Here is a 24,552-nt window from a genome sequence, read left to right as displayed (position 1 = left end):
CTTTCTTTCTTTCTTTCTTTCTTTCTTTCTTTCTTTCTTTCTTTCTTCTCCCCATGTCACAGACCTCTCATGCTGAGCTCCTAAATTGTCTTGGGATGGAAAAATGTCTCACCCCAACCTTTTCTTGGCTTTGCCGCTCCAGAATTCAATTTGAGGTATTATTTTAAAGTTGTTTGGAGGCAAATGTTGGGAGAGTTGTGTTGCTGCCTCTACTCTGCCGTCTTGGCTCTCAAAGTCATGTTTTAGAACCCAAATTTAAAACTTTACATTTATTCCTATTATAGTTCATCTTATTAAACTTGAACTAATATAATAACAGGAGCTGACCTTTACATGCTTCTTACTACATGCCAGGCACTGTGCTAAGCACTTTACAACTATTATTTCATTTGATCCTTACAACTCCGAAAGGTAGATGATTTTATCATTCCTATTTTACACATCAGAAATCTAAGGTAAACAGAGGTTAAATGACTTTACCAGGCTTACACAACTACTAAGTGTCTGAGGTTGGATTTGAACTCAGGTCTTTCTGATCCCAGACCCATATGCTCTATCCACTGCATACATCTAGCTGCATAATATTCAGACTTGTCAAGATCTCATGAGGTAATGAACCTGCCATTTATTATGTTAATTTACTGCCATCTGCAAGAAAAAATGTTTGTGGTTGACTTCCCTGAGAATAAGCTGCTGCACTAAAAGATTATTTTGAAGGTGGGATTAGGACAGGGGTGGGCAACCTGCAGCCTTGAGGCCACATGTGGCCCTTTAGGTCCTCAAGTGCAGCCTTTCATCTGAATCCATACTTAGACGTTTGGTTGCACTTGAAGACCTAGGGGGCCACATGTGGCCTCAAGGTCAAAGGTTCTCCACCCCTGGATTAGGAGGTAAACTAGGTCAAGGCAGCAAGTATTTATTAAGTTCTTACTATGTTCCAGGCATTGTGTTAAGTGCTAGGGATAAACAAAAATTGTGTTAAGTGCTAGGGATAAACAAAACTAGGGATAAACAAAAAGAAAGACAGTCCCTGCCTTTGTGACTAGAATTCTAATGGGAGAAGACAACATATGAGAATACAATTGAAAAGGGGGAGAGGCAAGAAGGATCATGGTGGAGAAATCTGTAGAGTCTGAGCCAGAAACAGAGACAAGAGCTACCCTGGACTCTTTTTCAAAATGGAGTCTCCAGGGGGATTCACCAATGGGAGAAGGGGACCTCTAAGGTGAAGGAATGGTGAGGAGGCCATAGGCTCTGAGGATATTCCAAGGGTGAGAAGACAACCGAGGCATGGGGAAGAAGATAAATGGGTAGAGGGGTCCCCATAGCCTATCACTGTCTCCAGTCCTTAGGTGGTGGCAGTGAAGCCAGCCAGTCATTTTGTAGCTAAAGAAAGACACATTGCCAGCTGACTATTTTTGTGAGAGCAGATGAGTCATTCAGCACCAGAACCCTCTTTTCAAGTGTCAACTTTGCACCTAGCATAGGGCCTTGCCCAAAATAGACCCTCCATAAATATTTGCTACTGAAGATGCTGTTCTTTGTGATTTCCTATGCCTCCAGAAGGGGGGAGTGATATCTCATTTTTACTGATGAAGAGGGAGAAGGAATTTTCTCCAAGGAGAGAATGCCAGGGATTGGTCCAGTTAAGCTGTGCAGTGGGGGAAATAAAACCACCTCCTCCCTACCCCCACATCCTTTCCACTTCCTCTTTCACATACACACACATAATGAGTCATAATGAGTCAGCTGCTCCAATTAGCTGACTTGGCATTTCTTAAGCTGCCTGATTTAATATCCCAGAAGCAGCGGCAGCAGCAGCAGTGGCAGCAGCAGCAGCCAGAGGCCATTTGAATGCTGTAGCTAATGCAATAATTTAATTGAACAAACATTTATTAAAAGCCTACTATGTATAAGGCACTGTGGTAGACCCTAGGGAGACCACAATCAAAAAAGAAAAAAAACTTAAATTCTCCAGGAGACAGAATATGGACACATAAATAAATACAAGAAAACTGGAGGAGGGAGAGAATCCTTATAACTGGGAGGATTAGGAAAGATTTTTGAGCAGGAGGTGGCACTGAACTGAGCCTTGAAAGAAGAAAAGGGTACTGAGGGGTGGAGGTGGGGATAGAACACATTCTAGGAATGAGGGATGGCCTGTGTGAAGATACAGAGGCCGGTGATGACATGTAATATACAGAGAAAAGCCCATAGGCCAGTTTAGCCAGAACACAGGCTGGGTGAATGGGAGTAGTGTGAAGTGCCCAAAAAGGTAGAGATTTAAATCTGCTACTGGTAGATTTGTATTTTATTCTGGAGCAGAGGCTCTTAACCATTTTTTTGTATCATGGAATCCTTTGGCAGTCTGGGGAAGGCTCTGAACTCAGAATAATGGTTTTGCATACATAAAATGTATAGGATTACAAAAGGTAACCAATTATATTGAAATATACTTATCAAAAAACTTTTTTATTTTGTTTTAGAGGGGGGAAAGCAAGGCAATTGGGGTTAAGTGACTTGCTCAAGGTCACACAGCTAGTTAAGTATCAAGTGTCTGAGGCTGGATTTGAACTCAGGTCCTCCTGACTCCAGGACTGGTGCTCTATTCACTGTACTACGCTGCCCCTATAGAAAAAAAAACAACACAATTTTTTTTTTAATATATCTACAAACCCCAAGTTAAGAACCTCTGTCTTAGAGGCAGTATAAAGTCAGTGAAGATTCCTTTACTGTGACAGTGACAGGGAAGAACTGTGCTTTAGAAAGATTATTTTGGTTGTAGGATGGAGGACTGATCAGCCTGGGGCAAGATGTGAGGCAAAGAGACCAAACAGAAGACTATTAGAATAGTCCAGATGAGAGGTGATGGCATCTGTACTAGGGTATCCCTTTGCCCCAAAGGTCCCTTTCTTCCATTGGTGAGTTCCTCCTAGAACTTCCATTTTGTTTTTTGAGGCAATCAGGGTTAAATGACTTGCCTAGGGTCACATGGCTAATAAGAGTCTGAGGCCAGATTTGAATTCAGGTTCTCCTGACTCCAAGGCCAGTGTTCTATCCACTGAGCCACCTAGCTGCCTGTGAAACCTCCATTTTGAAGAAGCACCCAGGATAGCCATCCTTTACTTTCCTGGCTTTGCTTCTGACTCTCCAGACTTCTTCACCATTCTTCTCTTTTCTCCCTCTTCCCTGCACCCTCTTTTAAAGTTTCATTTTTATACATTATCTTCCCTCATTAGAATGTGAAGCCATGTAAAGGGGACCTTCACTATTAGTGTAATACAAGGTAGGAAGTGAAACAGGGAAGGGAAGGCCAAGGGAAAATTCATACACAGTACTCTAGGAATATTAGGGGAGGGGCAATGCCTTACCAGCTGAGGGAATCTAGGAAGACTTGATAGAGCATGTTGTACTTTAGTTAAGCTTTGAAGGAAAGAAGGAATCTGAAAGTCAGAAGCTGATGGGAGTATATTTAAAAACACAATTGTACAAACAACCAGAGGCAAAGTTCATGGTACGGAAAGTTCAGAAAAGAGTTAATAATCCAGTTTGGCTGGAATGTAGAGTCCATGAAGGTGAGTAATGGGAAATAATGCTAGAGGTAGATGGATGATATCTTGTTGGATAAGTGAGAAAGTGGCTAGTCAAGGTTACCTCACTATTGTGTCTAGTGAGTAAGTCTCTTTTGGGCCTCTAGGTCTGCAAGGTTTTGTGACTATGTAGTTATTATTGTAATAGTATTTATTATTATTAATCATATCCTTCCTAAATTAAACCAGCTGTGAAATTCTATCTTTGAATTTTCTTTCTTTCTTTCTGAAGGTGGGGAATGTAGTTTGCAAGAGGCAATCTCACTTCTCAACGCCTTGCAATATGGCTTCCAAACTCACCATTCAATGAAAACTGCTGTCTCCAAAGCTGTCAGCGATCTCTTAAATGGTTGCTCTGATGGCCATTTCTCAGTCATCATCCTTCTTAACCTCTCTTCTGCTTTTTAAAACAGTGTCCACTTTGTCTTCCTCCTTGATATTCTCTCCTCTCTTGGCTTCTGCAACAGGCTATTTCCTTTCCTGATCATATGTATCTTTCTAGGTAGATTTCATAGAATGTCTTCTATGCCACTTCTTGGATGCAAGTCATGATTGGTCATATCCTGCAACTTACTTATGCCTACCATGCAACTTTCCCTTGCCTTTTGGGCAGATCTCCTACAATTTTGATTCTTCTAAGGCTGGTGTTCCATGATTTACAGTCATATGGTATCATCAAGATAGTATTGGTGTTTTTAAAATGGCCTTTTAAATTAAGAAAATATACTCACAAATAAACTTGGGAATCAAAGCAGGCCATTGTGCGGGACAACATTTGGGAGAAGGTTAATAGAGGGAGAAACAAAAGTGATATTTTACTGGAATATACTCTAGACCACCTGGACATAAAGAGGAATTAGATGAAGATTTCAATAGGTCACAAACCTACAACAGAGAGATTTAATTTATTTGAACATCTGTTAGAGCTTTCTCTCTACCCAAAGCAAAGCAACTAATGATTTCTTAGACATGACTTAATGATAATTTCATTCTTCAAAAGGCAGAGGAGTAAACATTCTATAAAGGATCTGGTGTTCAGTAACAAGGAGGAACTGTGGTTGCTGAGAGAGAATGGTGGAAACATTGGGAGAAGTGACCACTCCCTCCCAGAGCTTATGATGGAGGAGAGGAAAGCTGGGCATACTATGACATACAGTCTAGATTTGAGGAAACCAAATTTTGAAAGGCTCAGAGGAAGTATAGGTGAAGTCAGTTAAAGAGGAATTGGAAATTCTCAAGAATAAAATTCTAAAGACACAAAAGGAAACAGTTCCAATGAGAAGAAAACATGGGAATTGCCTGAAGAGACCCATGAGGATGCACTGGTAACTCACCAATGAAAATGGATTTTTTTAAAAAGCAATTGGGGTTAAGTAGCTTGTTCAAGGTTACAAGCCAGTTATTTCTGGGTGTGGTGGTAAGTATCTGAGCCTGGATTCAATCCCAGGTCATCCCAACTCTGGGGCCGGTGCTCTTACTCACTGAGCCATCTGGCTGCCCCTTGAAAATGGATTTTTAAAACTATATAAAGAAGATGTAAAAAAGGGAAAGTAATGGAGGGTGAATATATAAGGGAATGACATGTTCCTATAAAAATAGATTCGGGAAGTGCTGAAGTTTGGAATGGTCTAAGACCAGAGAGGAAAGAGGTGGAGACAGCCAAAAAGGGTTTTGGAATTTTTTTAAGTTATATTAGGGAAAAGGGATAGTCTTTAAAAAAGAGATAGAACTTCTCCTTCCAGTGAATGGGATGCTGATAAATAATAACAGAGCAAAAGTAGAGATGCTCACTTTCAATTTTGCTTCTGTTTTCTTTACCAAGAAGAATGACCTTTACCCTGGAAATGACAAAACAGAAATGGTTACTAGGGAGCTGATAACCAAGATAAGGAACGAGATCGATTGTAAGGTACCTAGTACCCATGAAATCAGCTCATATGAATTATATCCTTCAATATGAAAATAACTTTCTTTTGTGGTTACTGGGACACTATCAGTGGTATTTGAAAGACCATGAACAATGGAAGATGGGCAAATGTCTTAATTTTCAAACAAAGGAAGAGAACAGAGTCTGACAAGTATAGGCCAGTGAACTTGACTTTGGTTCCTGTGAAAAGTCTTGAAATAATGAAAAGCTATTTATTAAGAACTTGCTATGTTCAAAGTACTGTGTTCAGTGCTAGGAATACAAGAAGTTCACATCCTAATAAGAGGGGGTCATACAACTTCAGAAGACTCATGATAGAAAGGGCTATCCACATCCAGAGAAAGAACTACAGAGTCTGAATGCAGATTGAAGCAAACTACTTATTCTCTCTTTTTTTGTTTTGTTTTGTTTCTTCTTTCTCCTTGTTCACTACATTCATTATAATTCTTCTTTACAACATGACTAATGTTTAATGTGAAGGTATTTGTAGATCCTGTATTTGATTGCATGCCGCCATATGGGGAGGGGAGAAGAGAGGGAGGAGGAGAAAATTTGAAACTCAAGGGATTGTGGAATTGAATCTTGTAAACTAAAAGTAAATTTTTTTTTTTTAAGAGGAGGTCATAATATAGGTTTCAGCTGTCAATCAGATGGAATGGTCCAGTTCTTGTTATGTTGTTGTGGTAAAACAAATGGTAATGTATCTTCTTTAATGTCATTTAGATTAATAAAATGATACCAGTTTCTAAAGATGAACTATTTAAGTGTTCCAAGGACTATCTTTAATACCTGTGGTTGCTGAGGAAGCTGGACCTACAGCATTTGCAAAGGAAGTCATCAGGTCATGTATCTATAAAGGTTGTTTTGCTGGACTATGGCTGTGGGGCAAGGCTAGAAGCAGTACTTGTGTTCTGGGGCCAGGCATGCTGTTTCATTGGGCTTACCTGCCCATCAGGAATAATTGTTTGTCCATTGGTGTTGGTCATGGCATGGATGGTTCTCCACAAGTGTTGTTCCCTTGGGTATGGTTATAAAGGCTAAAAGGGAAGCAGTATTAGTTATCCAGGGAACACTGCTATTCCCTGGGCTCTTGGTATCAGGGTCCTGGGCACCAAAGTCTGAGGAGATGTGGTATTCAAAGCAGCTTGACTCAACTGGTTCATGCCGTTTCCTATCTTTTCCTCAGGGTGCCTGCAACTTCACTGCATTCTATGCTATGCCTCCCCTAATTTGTACTTGTGAGTTTGAGTTTTTGAACCCAAACACAAGTCTTTACATTTATCCCAAATAAATTGCACCTTATTAGATTCATATCAATAATAAAACCTGTCAAAAATCTCTTTTGGATCCTGTTATGAGTTGGTATCTATCCCTCCCTAGCCTTGTGCCATCTACAATTTTGATGTGTATGCCATTGAGCTGTCAAATTGGTCTTCCAAAAGTACAAATCTGACCCCCTAATCAATCAACTCCAGTGGCTCCCCATCATCTCCAGGATCAAATATAAAACTCTTTGTTTGGCATTCAAAACCCTTCACAACCCACTCCTGCCCTACTACCTTTTCAGTCTTTTTACATATTATTCCCATACACACACTCTACTTTCCAGTATTACTGTCCCCTTGCAGCTCTTTGAACAAGATGCTCTATCTCCCTGTTCCTGGCATTTCCACCCCATGCCTGGAAGTCTCTCCCTTCTAATCTCTGCCTCCTGATTTCCTTGGCTTCCTTCAGGTCTCAGCTAGTCTCATCTTCTATAAGAAATCTTTTTCAGTACTCATTAATCTTGGTTCCTTTCCTCAGAGATTATCTCCAGTTTAGTGTGTGTGTGTGTGTGTGTGTGTGTATTTTAAATTGTACATAGTTGTTTGCATGTTATTTATCTTCCCCATAAGACTGTGAGCTCCTTGAAACTAAGGACCAATTTTTTTTTAATTTTCTTTGTATCCCTAGTACTTAGCACGTGCCTTACACATAGTAGATCCTTAGTAAATGCTTATTAACTTGACTTGATTTATTGACTTCAGACTGGTTAGCAGCTGATATTGGTAATGGGGGGAGATGAGAGTCAGGCCTCTCCTCCACAAGTGCTGCTCCCCCGAGTGATGGCTATGAGAGCCAGTGTAGAAGCAGGGCTTGTGGACTTGGCAACATGAATATTCTCAGGACTCTTCTTGAGCTCAAGGTCCTGGCCTGGATCATGAAAGAGACAGTTGAATGTTTAGAAAAGGAAGCAATGACCACAAAGAGCCCACATGGCTTCATGAAGAACTTAACTCCTTTTCTGACCAAGTTACTAAATCAGGAGGCCTGGGATTCTCTGTAAATATGATTTAACTGGATTTTGGTAAAGCATTTGCTAGGGATGGAACTGGACCCATATTTTTAGTGGTATAGAGAACTCCCAAATGAAAAAACTTTTTTCCAATGTAGATCGACACCTTCTCTGCAGCTTATAGTCATAGAGAATGTCCTAGAGCAGGGCTTCTTACACTTCCTCCACTGGAGACCCCTTCAAGCACTTCTTAACATGTGGGTCTCCATTCCACCCACAGTTTAAGAAGCACTGGCTAGAGCACTGAGAGACTAAGTGGCTGTGACTTGTACAAGGTTGCACAGTCATTCTGTGTCAGAGGTAGTACTGAAGCAGAAATGGGACTCAGACCCACGTTTTCTGGCTGAGGCCAGTTCTCTATCCACTAGGCCATGCTGCCTTTTACATTTTTGATAAAGAATCTAATATCATCCTTGTGGTGAAGAAGGAGGGGGTAGACCAGACAATAATGCAATTAGATGGACTTGGGACTGGTTAACTGGCCAGATTCAAAGAGCAGTTGTTAATGGTTTAATGGGGCTCAGTGTTCTGTGGTTGATCCTGTTTGTTTAACATTGTCATCAGTCATTTGGATAAGGGTATAGATAGCATACTCATCAAATTTGCAGTTGATGCAAGGCTAGGAAGGAAGAGTTACCAGCTGATGAAAAGAACCCCCAAAAAAGATCTTGACAGGCTCTAGTATCAGCATGAATCTAAGAAAGTACAATTCATTTGGGAAAAATGTAAAGACTTGTGTTTGACTTCAGAAAAATCAAACTTATGAGTATAAATTGGGTGAGGCAGAGTTAGAGAGCTGTCTGAAAAAAAAGTATGGCAGTTTTAGTGGAGTGCAAGTTCATTATGAGTCATCGGTGTGATATGGCAACCTAAAAATCTAACGACATCTTAGGCTGCTTTAGAAGAGGCAGAGCTCCAAGAATAGGGAGGTGATAGACCCTGTACTCTGCCCTGGACAGATGTCTGGAAGATTGTGTTCAGTTTGGGGCAAGACAGTTTAGCAGGAACATTGATACACTAGAGCAGAAGTGGGGAACCTGCGGCCTCGAGGTCTCATGTGGCTTTCTAGGTCCTTAAGTGTGGCTGGGCCTGGAGGGGCCACACGTGACCTCGAGGTGGCAGCTTCTCCACCTCTGCACTACAGAGTGTCCAGAGCAGAACAGTCAGGGTAGTGAAAGGCCTTGCGTCCATGTCCTATCATGAACAGCTGAAGGAATTGGGGATGGTAAGTCTTTAGAAAAGAAGGCTGGGGGGAGGTGAATAGCTGTCTTCAGTATTTGAAGGACTGTGATGTGGAAGCTGCAGTAGGGTTTGTTAGACTCCAAATGGCCAAACTATAGGCCTCAAACTTGGGTTCAATGTCAGGAAAGATTTCCTAAAAATTAGGAGTGTTCCAAAATGGAATGGGCTGCCTTGGAAGGAAGGAAACAAATGTTTGTTAAGAGCCTACTATGTGCTAGGTACTGTGCTCATGGGTACAATGGATAGAGTGCCAGGCCTAGGGTCGGGAGTACTTATTTATCTTCATTAGTTAAAATCCAGCCTCCGACACTGACTAGCTATGTGACTCTGGGCGGGTCATTTTAACCCTGTTTGCTTCAGTTTCCTCATCTTAAAATGAATTTGAGGAGGAAATGGCAAACCACTCCAGTATCTATGGCAAGAAAATTCCAAACAGGGTCATGAATATTCAGACATGACTAAAAACAACTGAATAACAGCTGTGCTAAGTGCTTTATAAATATTTCATTTAATTCTCACAACAACTCTGGGAAGAACTAGGTATTGTCTCTTTTTTCAGTTGAGGAAACTGACAGACAGATGTTAAATGACTTGCCCAAGATCACGCAGCTAGTAAGTATCAGAGGATGGATTTGAGCTCCAGGCCCAGTACTCTATTACTCTGACACCTAGCTGCACATTACCATGCAAGGCTCCCCTTAATCTGGATTTTTAATCCAGAGGCTGGATGACCACTTGTCACTGTGGATATGTTCTGGGTATCAGTTAGATTAGATCATCACCAAAGTCCTTTCCAGTCCTCCAATTCTATGATTCTCTTATTTTAGGTTTAGTCCTTGTGAAAATTGTGAGGGAAAAAAAGCCACTTACTTTTAGTGTTCTGTTCTTCTCTTTCTGTGGTTGACCCCCAGGGCACCTCAGAGCCATACTCTTAGAATGTAGCGTGTTTGTTTAATCTGGGATGAGTTTTCATTAGAGTCTGTCATTCCTAGATCTGACCAGGTCAGGCCAGTTCCCAAAGTTCTTTGGGCTACCTACTAATAAACACAGATGACTAAGGCCCCTGTTTTCCTAGGAACACACCTACCAACCAGCCTCTCCTGGCCAGTCTCAGAGTGCTAGATCCTAGGAGAGGCATACAAACTCAACCCACAGGGTCAGAAAAGTGTATGATCCCAAAACACTGCAGGTGAAGAATTTCCAAGGTCACATAGTTCTGCTCACACTTCACATCTGGGAAACTACATAGTTTCCATAGCAATAACTTATTTCAGAAATGTTGAGACAAGGAGCCTTAATAAGGTCATAGGAGGACACTGTTGGTGGTTCTGATAGCCTGGGATTACTGCCTCAAACAGGAATCTTTTAAGGTTCAATTCAGATTCAAAGTTCACCCTCTAACTCTCTTTCCTTTCTCCGATTCCATCCCCACCTTGGTCTCTGTGGTTCCCCCCCCCCCCCTTAGATCCTCCAAAGCTCTTTGTTTTGTACTTTTCTAAAGAGAAGCAGGGTGATAGGGTGGAAAAGGAGCTGGACTTGTACTCAAAATAACCATCTTGAAATCTATGACCTTGGACCAGACCTTTCTGGAGATCTTGGTTATTCATCTCTAAAGTGGTATCTTCTGGTACTAAATCTACTATACTTTGGCTTTTTAAAAAAATTATAGTCATATTTGCACATCTTATTACCCCCATTAGAGTTTATGTTCCTCAAGGACAGGCTTTTTGTCTCATTTAAACTTTGCCCCTCATTTGACAACTAGCATGGTGTTCTGGGCTCAGTAGGAACTTAGTAAATACATTTTCAATTTAATTTAACGGGAGCCCATCCTAATGTTGTTATCTTGGCTGCTCCTCTTAAACTTTTACCTCTTCTCCGCCCCAGCTCATTGGAGAGCTAACTCTGCTTAAGGCACTTCCATGTTGGGCGTGACTTTTCCCAGGTCCATAAGGCTCTGTCTACTATCTGTCCAATGCCTGCATTCTGGTGCAGGGGGTGTCTCCTAGTTGTCAGTCAGAGTGTTTGCACTGTTGACATCAGGCACAAAGCCAAAGACAGAAGTGGGAGGCATGCAGTCACTTGTGCCAGATTCCAAATTCCAGAATTGGAATAATTAAAAAGAACAAAGATCAAAACAGGTGACGAGACTGCCTCACTGCCCCACAACAATAGAGAGACTGTCATGGAATGGACTGGTTCTTGAAGGTGTTACCTCAATCAAAAAGTCAAGGCAGGAAATCTTTGGGGTGTCTACTTCCTGATGGCCTTAACAATGGCAGCTGCCTTTATTAAAGCAGGAAGAAACTCTGTACTGGGGTGGTGTTTAGGATGGTTCTTTTTACTGCAATGGAAGAACTGAGTGTGTCAGCAGGAAGGGACAACAAGGAAACTGGGTGGCATCTCTTTTGTGGCAGGGTAGTTTGGCCCTGTGGGTTTGGTTAACCTGGCTGGTTTTCACATTGTGTCTGTCTTTCATGTTCCCTTGTGATGTTCATATCATTGAGGAGGTCCTATGCATTGGGTCATTTTGCAAGCAGCCTGAGATTCTGGGGGATCAGAAATTATTGAAGGGTTTGGTTGATGATAACATTGTCTCAGAAGGTCAATAATAGCCATGTCCCTTTTAATATTTTCTGAGTTTTTCCCTTATCTTTTGGGGGTGTGTCTGTGTCTGAGGTTCAGTGGACTAGATGTTTTCTTGTTTGTTTGTTTTTTGTTGTTGTTGCTTTTTGGAGAGCAATTGGGGTTAAGTAACTTGCCCAAGGTCATACGGCTAGTTTTTGTGTTAAGTGTCTGAGGCCAGGTTTGAACTTACGTCCTCCTGACTCCAGGGCCGGTGCTCTATTCACTGTGCCATCTAGCTGCCCCTCAGTCAACTAGATGAAAGAGGTTGTGGGACTCTGTCAGTCAATCTGTTTCTCTTTTTTATTATAAACTTGACATACAAACAAATATGAACATTTATGAAGTAGCTCAGTGGTCCTATGAATAGAATGCCAGATCTGGAGTGAAAAACCCAAGTTCAAATCTGGCCTCAGCTTCTTAATGGCTGTATGACCTTGGATAAGTCATGTAACCTTAGTTTTCCTCAGTTTCTTCATCTGTAAAATGGGAATAATGACAGAAATTATCTCATAGGGTTATCATGGGCATCATATGAGATATTTGTAAAGCACTTAGCACAGTGCCTAGTGCATGGTAGATATTATAGAAATGTTTATTCCTTTTTTCCTTTCTTAATTCTGTATTTTTTTTAAAAAGGAAAAGAAGATTGCTTATGAAACCATGACTCTCTATACTTAAATATATAACAGTTTCAACGTTAGTTTCAAATCTATCCTGCTTGTCAATTTCTTTTTCTGAACTCCCCTCTGTTCTTTTCTATGCATTTTAAAAAGTGTTCCATTAACACTCTTTTCTTTCCTTCCTTCTTCCGATGTCACTGCTGTTACCCTCTCCCTTCCACCTCTCTCAATTCCTTTTTGACTTCCTTCCCCTCCATAAAAATGCTCCCATTGTAACAAATAAGCAAAGTCAAACAAAATGAATCCACACATGACCCATTTGTGGAAATGTCTGCCTCTGCATCTCTAGTCCATCACGTCTCTTCCCAGAGAAGGGAAGCATGATTCATCATTGATCTTCTGGAGTCGTGGCTGGTTATTGCATTGATCAGAGTTCTTAAATCTTTCATACTTGTTTTTCTAGACAGTGTTGTAGTCCCTGAACAAATTCTTCTCCTGACTCAACCAGGAAGATTTATGTTTTTTTGTGTGTTTTGGTTTTGTTTGTTTGTTTTTTAATAGAAACATTGGTCCCTAATCCAGACTCTCTGGTTGGGGACCAACCAATGGTCTATACTTGGCATCTGGATCTTAGATGTAAGAATACCAAACGAAAAACTGTGGAAGCATAGAACAAAGAGGCAGGAGACTAGAATGGACCCTGATTGGATCAGGGAACATTACCCTTTATTTTCCAATTAGCCACAGCTGGGACATAAACGGTGTCACTGTTCCCTGTTCTCAGGGTCACATGTCAAACTCCAGGCTACTTGGTGGTCCAAGTAAATACAATTTTGACCAGTTGATATCTCCTTGTTATCAGTGATATCTAGCTGACATCAGTTAACTTTTACAAAAGATTATTTATTTGGAAAGTATAACAAGGACAGAAGTATGAAAATGTCCTAGCAAGTCAGGACACACTCCCTCCTCTACACATCAGTCACTGGATGACAGCAGGATCAAACTTAAAGTGTTTGCTACAAAATATTCCTTTTGTCTTCCCCTTTGAGTGCAATATTGCTAATGGAGAAGTTGTTCTCTTACTCAGAGGATACAGGCCAAGCTGGTCCATGGCTGGGCTGGGTGGAGCATGTCACTTCTCAGGGCTAGCTTCTCACCATCCTTGACTGCCAGCAAACAGCTACAGAGGGCAGTTCCTGGACCTCTGATGGCTCTTACCTTTCAAAGTTGATGAGGTCATAGCCTAGACCAGGAGTGGGGAACCTGTGGCCTCAAGACCACATGTGGCCGTCTTGGTCCTCAAGTGCAACCTTTTGACTGAATCCAAACTGGAGGACTTGTTCTGTGAAATTTGGATTCAGTCAAAAGGCTGTCCTTCAGGACGTAGTGAGCCACATGTGGTACCAAGGCCACAGGTTCCCGACCCCTGAGCTAAATAATTCCATTTCCTATACTTAACTAAAAACACCTAAAAGCAGCTTCACCAAGCCTCTAGGTGGTCTGGCAACAAGCAGAACACATTGCACATACTTGAAAAATTATACACCAGCCTACTGTTGTTTTAGAGGGGATTAATGAACTGGGTAAGAATTTCTAAAATCCCTTCCAGCTATAAAAATTGTATGATTTTATGGAAGCCATAAGATATGGATTCTATTGCCACCTGTGCCATTAAGTAGAATGTGGGGGGAGGGGGAGAGGGACAGAGAGAGAGAGAGAGATTGGGCAAATCACATCATCTCTTAATAGACAATAAATCCAACTGATAATTTCTTTCCCCATTGGAATGTGAGTTCCCTGACGTCAGGGACCATTTTTTTTTCCACCTTTCTTTATATCTGTAGTGCTTAGCACAGTCCCTGGCATACAGTAAATGCTTAATAAATGTTTGTTGATTGACCCACTCAATGGGCTAACATTTTCTGTAAATTAAGGAGGTTTGATAAGATGAGCTCCAAGGTTCCTTTCAGCTTCAAGAATTTATGATTCTATAGTGGAACAGACTACCAGGCTTTCCCAATTCCTGGTCTGTGGCTTTATAGGGTTAGGAGAATTTTATTCTATCCTGGCTTTGCATGAGTAGTGTTGTAAAACAAAAGATGCCAGACTATAAAAATAAGATAACAACAGGGGAGAAAGCAAAGGCCCAGGGCCAAACCCACCTCGGGTTTGATCGTTTTCACCCACATATTCCCAAAGCTATCTAAGCTAAGATCTGCTTTGCAAACCTCCTATTCCAGTAAACATGGCTCATTGAAAACAAAAACTGGAAACGCACACATGTATTCACTGGAAACAGTCCCAGGTCTAGAAGGGAGTATGCATGAAATTAAGGGGAAAGTTAGGCATCAAAAGAGCCTGTAGTTAGAATAATGATTTGCCTACATTCAAGCTCTGTGTTCATGTTCTCAGCTATTCAGTGTTCATGGAAAACTCACCTCCTAGAAAATTCATTACTTGGCCAGTGTTATTAACAGTATATTAAATTCTGTATGAAATTGAACCTATGTGGGAAAGTTCTGCGCATCAGAAACCAGAGGTAGAAGCTGCCAACATGCAGAGGAAAGTTATATCCAGGGATTCAGAATAATGGAGTTAAATAAAGACTCAGGATCACAGCTGTAGAGCCTGGACCTTAGGAGTCATTTCTTCCTATCCCCTAATTTTATAGTTGAAGAAAGTGAGGTCCATAGGAGTTAAGGCACTTGGTCATATAGGTTAGCTCTTTCTTGAGTCCACTGCCAGTTTTTTCCCACTGCCAGGGGTCATGCTTCTGGAAACTGTTTGCTTTCTCTGGTGACCAAGTATGTGCAGAAGTGTGTGTGTGTGTGTGTGTATGTGTGTGTGCATGCCCATGTAGTATATATCTCTACTCCTTCAACTAGGCCTCAAATTCTTCTAAACTGACTATCTAAATGACAGGTGAGATTTCTTTTTTCAGGGCAAGTTTCTACTACAACTATAACCAATCAGAGAAAAAAAAATCTCCTCATCTCCCTCTTCAAGGGTCTTCTACACAAACTTTCTGAGCCTGTTCTCCCACTCTCCAAGGCTTAGGCTAGTCAAAGCCCCCGGGGGTCAGGTTAATTTGTTTATATTTCATAAAGGAGTTGTAGTAAAGTTCTTAAGGCATCCTTCATACTCTTTCACACCTTATTGTAGAGTTCAAATACAAGTTGCATTTTGAGAAAAAAAAGTTGGGTCAATGGGAAATGAGTTTCAAACATAAGAGGAACGTGGAGTTAAAGCCAACCCTACAGAGAGAACTTGGGTCATCTTCTGGTTGATGCATTTACTCCCTAGCAATATGACTTCCTATCATCAGGAGACAGAGGCTTGAGAGGGATTCGGGTCCTGGTGAAACATTCATCCACATCCTGGCCAGCGGTAGATAGATCCTGGCCCCAGCAAGGACATTGGGCCATCCTGCTGCACCAGATGGTCATTATCCAAGGGGATATTTCAAGAGGTGTGCTTCAGCATAGAAAGACATTTGTGATTCAAAGCTAGCCAGCACCCACCATTCTGCAGGAGCAGCATGAGGTGTGATGCTTGGCAAACGTAAGGAAGAATAGGGTTTGGGATCCAACTGAGTGGGCTGATGCCGTCACAGTGGTCTTGGGGTATCTTGGGTTCCTTTCCTCTTGGGGAAGTTCTCGACGGTTCTCTGAGGACTCCACTTCAAAAGGAGGCTCAGGAGGTATGCCTCATCCATTCCACACACCCTTCACCAACACCTCCAGTGGCTGTGAGTCATGTTGGAGCTGACTTGGCAAGTACCATTTCAGTGCTAAACTGGAAACATGCCAGACCGAAGAGATGGAGCTGCTGATATCATGGAACCACCGGCATTCATGCATGCCCTGTGCCCTGTGCTCTAGGTTGGCTTCTTCCCCCCTCCAGTCCCCCAGAGAGACCACAACCCCCCAGCAGAGACCACAGGTAACTTGGAAACTTGGCAGTCAGCACATAGGATCTGATGGCTTTCTTATCACCCCCTGGTATCATTGTATGGGGCAGGTTGAGGGGTGACACCAAGACAGAATCTTCTAACTCTAAATTCAGCGTTCTTTCCAATACCCCATGTTGCTCCCTTTATACCTGCATGGGAAAATGCTGGGTCAGAGGTTTTACTTTTCCATTAAATGAATGAAAGTTCTGCTTTCCTTAAGTGCTGAGATGGCTATTACCTATCTGTACATTTAAAAGCAAACACAACACCTTAAATTCTATGCCAGGAGGAAAAACAGATGCTTGGATCTAGGACTAAAGCTTAGCAGCTGCCCCAGCTTGTGATGAAATCATTGTAAAGTGATGGTATTGATGGAGCCCTGGTTCTTAGAAACCAAAAAGCAGTGCCCCAGCCATACACGTATAGACTCATGGAACCTCAGAGAAGCTAGAAGTCATCTAGCCCTCCCTTCCATCATTCTTCACAGGGATTCATCCCTTTTCCTTTATATCTGAGAGGTAAGAGTCAGTCTCTGTAAAATCTCCCATTGCCTTTTTAGGTATTTTGAGATTCTAGGTCATTCTTATCCCCACTTTGTGTCCCCTCATCACCTGTATTTGCACAGTTTTGCCTGGTAGGATAATGGTTTGAGAGCAGGAATGGACCTTAGAAATCATCTGCTCCAACCCTCCACCTCATCCCCTTTTCTGTTTTTGCAGATGAGGAAACTGAGGCCCAAATACAATAGGGAAGCAATAGGAAGTAATAGGGGTGAGGCGACTTGTCCAGGGTCATATAGCTAGTAAGTGTATGAGACCAGATTTAAACTCAGATCCTCCTGACTCTAGGGCCAACGCTCTATCCACTACACTACCTCACTGACCCTTGTAGCCTAACTCTGGGAAATGACTTGCCCAGATTTAAACCCAGGTGTCTCTGCCTACAAATGCAGTGTTCTTTCCATAACAGAACACTTTCTCTTCCTCCCTGATTTTCCTGCCTCCAATCTGTTGTTGTTCAGTAGTTTCAGTCATGGCTGACTCTTTGTCACCCCATTGGGGTTTTCTTGGCAAAGATACTGGAGTGTTTTGCCATTTTCTTCTCCAGCTCACTTTACAGATGAGAGATTGAGACAAATAAGATCAAGTGACTTGCCCAGGGTCACACAGCTAATAAGTGTCTGAGGCCAAATTTGAACTAAGGTCTTTCTTTTTCCAGCCTCAGTGCTTAAACTTTACAGATATAATCTCAACTCTCTAGCCTTATCTCTCTCTGCTCTCCTATCTTTTCCTTAGGATCCAGCTAAACTAGGCTTTCCTTTCTTTGGGTCTTTGCTCCCATTATTTTCTACACCAACAATGACCTTCCTATTGCAGCACCAATGCAATATTCACAGCACCAAGGGGCACTATAAATATACAGGCATAATGGTCTACCACAAAATATAACAGACTTTCCATATAGAAGACAGAAGCAAAACATTTATTCAGACACCAGAAAACCAAATCCCAACACCAGGAAGCCGAATCCATCATAGCAACATTGAAGTTAATGCACCATAATGTAGCAAAGAGCCACACCATCCTTTAGCCTTCCCATACACCAACACAAACCTAGCTTCACAGTTGCGAACACCAACTTTTACTCACAAGTCTGTCTCCCTCAGATGTATCCTCTCCTCCCACAGTGTCTAGCTGCTCTGATTCCCAGCTTCATGTGGGCTCTGCTCCACCCTTCAGCAAACTCCTCCCACCACAGGCTCCATATGATTACATTCACCCTATTAGGAGACAGAGTTTATTTTCAAAGCAGGGAAAGTCTTCAAATTCCCTTAGGCTTATTAAGGGGCAGAGGAGATCTTCAAATTCCCATTACCATTATACCTGCCATCTCATGCCATCTTCTTCACAAAGCTTTCTTCAGCCACCCCTCATTGGAGATGACACTACCTTTGCTGGGCCCCATGGAAGTCACCTCTGCTGACCTCTCACCGACCTCTCTCATTTTGCCTTGTATATAGTTTATTGTCTATGTCTCTCAGCCCACCTTACTAACCTAAGTTATCTTATTCCTGTCTGTGTCTGCAAAAATGCTTTCCAGTGTTTTACACATAGGTCCCCCAGAGATGTTTGCTGAATGACTGTGAATGGGTTAAAATGATCTGACAGCTGCCATATAGTGGAATTAGCACTGGACTCAGGATAACTTACTTCCAATCCTATCTCTGATACTTGCTATATGGCCATGAACTTGAATAATTCACTTCCTTCTCACTGGGGTGACTGAACTAGTTGATTTCTAAAGTGTATTCCAACTTTGACTCACTGAGTTCTACAAACCTACCAAACCTGGACTTCCGTGTCCAAGAAACACAATATCTTAGAATTATTAGGAAAGAAACAAGCATTTATTAAGCACCTACTGTGTGACAGGCCCTGTGCTAAGCACTTTACAGATATTATCCCATTTGACCCTCGTAACAGCCCTGGAGGTAGGTGCTATTATTATCCCCATTTTACAGTTGAGAATACTGAGGCAGACAGAAGTTAAGTGATTTGCACAGGGTTACACAGCTAGTAAGTGTCTGAGGCTGGATTTGAACTCAGATCATCTTCTGATTCCAAGCTCACTATGCCACTGAGTTGCCCCCAGAGATAAGAATCTATTCCATTTTTTTAAATTTAAATTTTTTTTTTTTGCCTTTTGGAGGGCAATTGGGGTTAAGTAGCTTGCCCAAGTTTACACGGCTAGTTTTTTTGGTGTGGGTGTTAAGTGTCTGAGGCCAGAACCGAACTCAGGTCCTCCTGACTCTGGGGCCAGCACTTTACTCACTGAGCCACCTAGCCACCCCAAAAGCATCCATTCTTTTTTTTTTTTTAAAGCAATTGGGGTTAAGTAATTTGCGCAGAGTTACACGGCCAGTTATTTCTGGGTGTGGTGCTAAGTATCTGAGCCCAGATTCAATCCCCAGGTCATCCCGACACTGGAGCCGCTGCTCTTACTTGCTGAGCCACCTGGCTGCCCCAATCTATTCCATTTTTGCCAGGTGGTCTTCCAGCATCTGCTTGAAGATTTCCATTGAAAAAGAACCCATTACCTCCTCTGAAGGAAACTATTCTACTTTTGGATAATTGCTCAACTAGTTAGGAGGTTTTTCTTTTCCTGTAGAATGCTTTCGGTTAGGTGATTCCTAAAGTCTCATCTGGGTCTGAATTGACTTTATGCCTCAAGTTACAGAATGATATGAAATGCATTATGGAAAAGTGAACAATGCAGAGATGATTTCATTTTGGTCATTGTGTCTTCTGTCCCTGGTACATAGTGGGTGCTTAATAGATCCTTATTGAATTGGATAAACACCAATATCTCCTGTCCGCTTTTATATATTCTCTTTCTTTTGAATAATTTACACCCTCTCAGGGCATGATTCCAATCATGAGAACCATCCTACCAGATTTCAGTGATACATGCTTGCATTAGGGCTCTACTTCATCATTTTTTATTATCAACACTTGGCACATTTGTGTATAAACATCTGATGCTACTGGTTTTTGTAATGAATCTCTTTTTAGATATCTCCTGTAAGTTACTGGACCTCTCTACTACTATTCCTCTTATGTTATCATTGATTTTTTTTCTAGGGCATCTGGATTGGCAGATATATGAAGGAAATTTTCTTCCATTTTTCTCTTTTTAAATTAAGGCTTAAAAAATTAGATTGGCATGACTTCAAGAAAAGATAAGCACCCTATGTCTCTGAACACCCTAACAAGGACTGGGCTCATACAAACCAGGTCTCAACTTAGAAGGTTCCCTATCCCTTCTTCCCACCAGGGTCTTTCTCCCCAGAATTTGGTTCTTTACCCCAATCTGTATTAATCCAGTAAAATCTCCAAAATAAAATTCTGATATCATTTATGTCTAGGGCTTCCCCAAACAAGGGTGACAGGTTTTCATTCCACAAAAATACTGCGCATATAATATGGGCATCAGGAATAGGACTGCCTTAATTTGTCCCATGGAAAATGCTTAAGATGAAAAAACAGACATTAATAAATGGAGTTTGTCCTTTTATTTTTTTTCAAAGAGGACCATGGCATCAGGGAAATGATGACATGACTTGCAGTTGACTTTGATTTGAGTGAGAGAGGGCTGTGAAAGGTCACCAGCCTCACTTTCTCTTTCAGAGCCATCTGGATCCAGTGACCAGATATTCATCAGGATGACTGGAGATGACCCAGGATGCAATGGGAGATCCTGGCCCTGTTAGGCTAAGGCCTTTTCATGTACTCACTTAGAGTGAGGTAATGTCCATTCAGGGAATAGGCTGCTTTAAGAAGTGAGTCAACAAATATAGAAAATACAGAAAAATATAGAAAACACAAAATACCCCAGAAGCACATCATGCTTCCCCTTTTCCCCCAAAGGTAAATACATTTTTGTGGTACTGTTGAACAAATATTTTCCATTCACCTTGGACCTGTAACGCCTTGAACCAAGCAATCCACAAGATTTGGATCTCCTGGCAGTTAGAACATGACCTTTTTAGTCCTTTAACTACTGAATGATCCTGGAAGTGGTTATCTTTGTCTCTAAAAAGCATGTTGTTAAGATATCCTCTTATCTTGCTGGGAAGCTGGCACTAATCTTTCAAACTAAGGAACTCTTGAACTCACAAACCGCTAAGGCTGGGAATGTCCATTTTTCCCAGATCACTAATTACTGACCTTTGCTCCTAAAAAAAAAGTGAAAGTCAGAAAAAAGAAACCTGGGGTTTGAGGTTTAATACCTGGCTTGCCTACACAGGTGCATGTGATTCTGCCATCTTATGCTTCTGCTACAAGCTATTGTAACCACTGAACAAAAGAGAAGGAAGAAAAATTGTTTTTGTTCCTCTCCCCACCCCCATGGAAATTTAAGGGAGATTAACTGTAGAAAAAAGAATCCCAAGGCAGAAAAATTGAAGAGAAATGGGGCTTCATTCTCATTGGCTATGGAGGGGGGAAGGGGGTGGTTCCTCCAAACAAGAACCTGTCATTCTGAGCCTCAGTTACCAATTGTGTTGGGAGAACACAGTAAATACCTGACTCCCAGCAAAGTAAGTGACCCCTAACCCTTGTTATATGTACTCCATCCCTAACTAGAAGCCACCCCCTCCTCATTTTAAACTGTGGTTCAGAAATCCTAATCCCACTCTTTAAGAAAAAAATTATGATCTTTTCAACTTAAAAAATTGCTTTTCTTCCTGGGATCTCACCTACCTCCCCTACTCCAATTGAGAAAGAAGAAAAAACAAAACCCTTGTCATAAACATATAGTTATAAAAAAAATCCCACATTGGTCATGTCCAAAAAATATATGTATTTCAATCTGTACTCCAGTTCATAACCTCTCTATAAGGAGGTGGATTACATGTTTCATAATGAAACCTCTGGAATCATGGTTGGTCATTCTGTTGATCAGAAAGACTTTCAAATTGTTCCCCTGGTTCTGCTCAACTTATTCTGCATCAGTTCACACAAATCTTCCTAAGTTTCTCTAAGACCACCCCCTGCACTATTTCTTATGCTACAGTATAATACAATAATATTCCAACACATCTATATACCATAAATTGTTCAACTATCCCACAAATGGTGGTCATCTCGTTTTCGATTCTTTTCACAGAAAGAGCTGCTATATTAGTGTACATCTTTACTTTAAAGAGTTTGTTTTGCTTTGGAATACTCTTTCCTTTAATGTATTCTTCCCTGTCCCTCTGTTTTCCCTGTGGAGTAAAATGTATTTCTGTATATAAGTGGTGTGTGTGTGTGTGTGTGTGTGTGTGTGTGTGTGTGTGTGTGTATTTTTCCCTCCTTTGACCAGTTCAGATGAATCTGAGATTCAAGTACCACCTGCCCCCCCCATCACTTAATCCTTGTTTGTAGAGTCTTCTATCTGTGCATTCCAATTATGTGAGACAATTTTCCCATCCTTGTTCTCCTCCCCTTTCCTCCTCATTTGTCTTCCCCTTCCCTTCCATTATTTTTTTAAGGTACTCAAAACATAACCGAACTACTCTCAGGCCCTCTGTTTAATTAAGACTCTCTCTGTGATCCCTGATGGTGATAAGGTTCTTAGGAGTCACATGTTAGAATGTTACCCATTTATGATGGCTAACATCTAGATGCTTGTAGCACTTTTTCTTTAACTTGAAAATTCTGAATTTTGTCTATAATGTTCCTGGGAGTTTTCCTTTTTTTTTCCCCCTCCAAGAGATTGACAATGAATCCTTTCTATTTCCACACTGCCCTAAGAGATTTAAGGTTCTAAAAGATTTAAGCAGTTTTCTTTTATAATTTATTGAAATATGATATCTCAGTTTTGTTTTTTTGCCATAATTTTCAAATAATACAATGATTCTTAAATTATCTCTCCTTAAATCAATTTTGTAGGTTAGTTATCTTTTGCTATGATATAGCTTACATTTTCTTCCTTTTTATTAAATATTTCAAAATATAATATTAAATATAATATAAATATAATAAAATACTATAATATAATATTAAATAATATTAAAATATGTATTGACTCATGGAAGCATTACCTTCTATTTGACCCATTATGACTTCCAGGTTGGGTAAGTTTTGTACCTCTTGTGACAACCTGTTAATTCCCTTTCCAATTCTTTATTGCATAATTCTCATTATTTTTCCAAATTTTTCTTCTAAAGCTCTCATTTCATTTGCAAATTTTTAAAAACTCCTTTTTAAACTCTCCCTTATGTCTTCCAGAAATTTTAGTTGAACTTGTGCCAAGCAGTGGGGTTCACTGGTTTTTTTTTTTCATTTTGCTTAAAGAAATTTTGGAATCATTCTCTTCTTCTCAAGTTGTATCTTAGGTATCCTGTCATTATAATAGCTCTTTATGGTGATATTTTTGTTTATTTATTTGCTCATTCTTCCAGCCTGATTTCCTAATTTAAGACTTAGTATTAGGGCTGGGATCTCTTTATTTCTGGAGGGAATGTCTGGAGTGCTCCTCCTCCTGTTTTCTTGTGGTCCAGGATCTCAAGGACAGCTCAGGTAGGGCATCTGTAAGCTTTCTGTGATTCCAAAGTGGTCTGATCTAAGTCAAGTCTAATTATTGCCTTCTTGCAAACCCCTATTCTGGGTTTGGGCTTGAGCAACACACTAGTGGGCTTGCCCCAGTTGGAATTCCAGTAGAATGCTGCTGGTTTTGGTCACTATAAGCCAGCTTAAAATCTCTGCTGGTTCAGAGTAACAGAACTGAAGACTTCTCTTTTGGCTGATATTCTTGTCCTGATTATTCTAGTATAGGCTTCAGACTGGGCTGGAAGCTAAAACTGAGACCCTGCTCTACTCCTAGTGTCAGAACCACACAGCTGCTGCTTGCTTTTGAACATGCTCCATGCTCAGTCACAACCTCTAGAACCTATGTCCACTATGTACCCTCAAATACTCTAACCTGAGGGCAAAGGGGCTTTAGGCAACGTGTCTTCCTCAGTTGGCCCTGGATCTGTGCCCTAGAACTACATAGTAAGCAAAAGGATTGCCAGTTGGTATCTACTCCTATACCTGAACAAGGTTGGGCCCCTCTTTTCTGGACTTAGAACCTCTTCTTGCCTTAGTGCATGGCTTTGCTCTATGCTAGAAATCTTCATGTGGCATTTCCTGGCTATACTCCTATTTCTAGTATACAGAGACCTCTCTGTGTTCCCATGTCAATCTGGGGTAGAAAAATGACTAATTTTTTCTTGAATTTTCTGATCAGAACTCAGCCCGGTGCATTTTCTAGATCTATTTGAATGTGTGTATGTGTGTGTGTGTGTTCATGTTCCTCCTACTTTGCCACCTTGGCTCTGCCTTTCCTCAATTCTATTCTTAAATAACATCTACTAACCCAACATTTCTCAAAGTCATCTTTCTCTTCTATAGCACCTATTTTCATCCAGCAGTAGTAATAACATGTACATGTACACACCACCTCTGTTTCTATGATCTCCTATTTCTTACCCATGATATCATAACTCCTACAAATGCTTTCTAACCTCCCTCTGGTGTCATCTTTTGTCCCCTATATAAATAATCATAAGTGGATAATGGTCATCAGCTTTGATAAGCCATGGTGGAGCTCTCCATTATCTTGGATATATATCCTGAAAAGGTAGATGTTATCATCTATTTCCCCACTGTTCATGTCAGGCTGACTTATGGCCACCTCAGTTCTTCTCAGCAGGGGACTATCAACCTCCT

Source organism: Petaurus breviceps, unplaced genomic scaffold (genome assembly GCF_028583685.1).
Source record: "Petaurus breviceps papuanus isolate PSGF00001 unplaced genomic scaffold, PetGlider_PUasm1.0 90775, whole genome shotgun sequence".
NCBI lineage: Eukaryota > Metazoa > Chordata > Mammalia > Diprotodontia > Petauridae > Petaurus > Petaurus breviceps.
The sequence above is the reverse complement of the archived record's forward strand: the minus strand, read 5'-3'. Positions refer to the sequence as shown.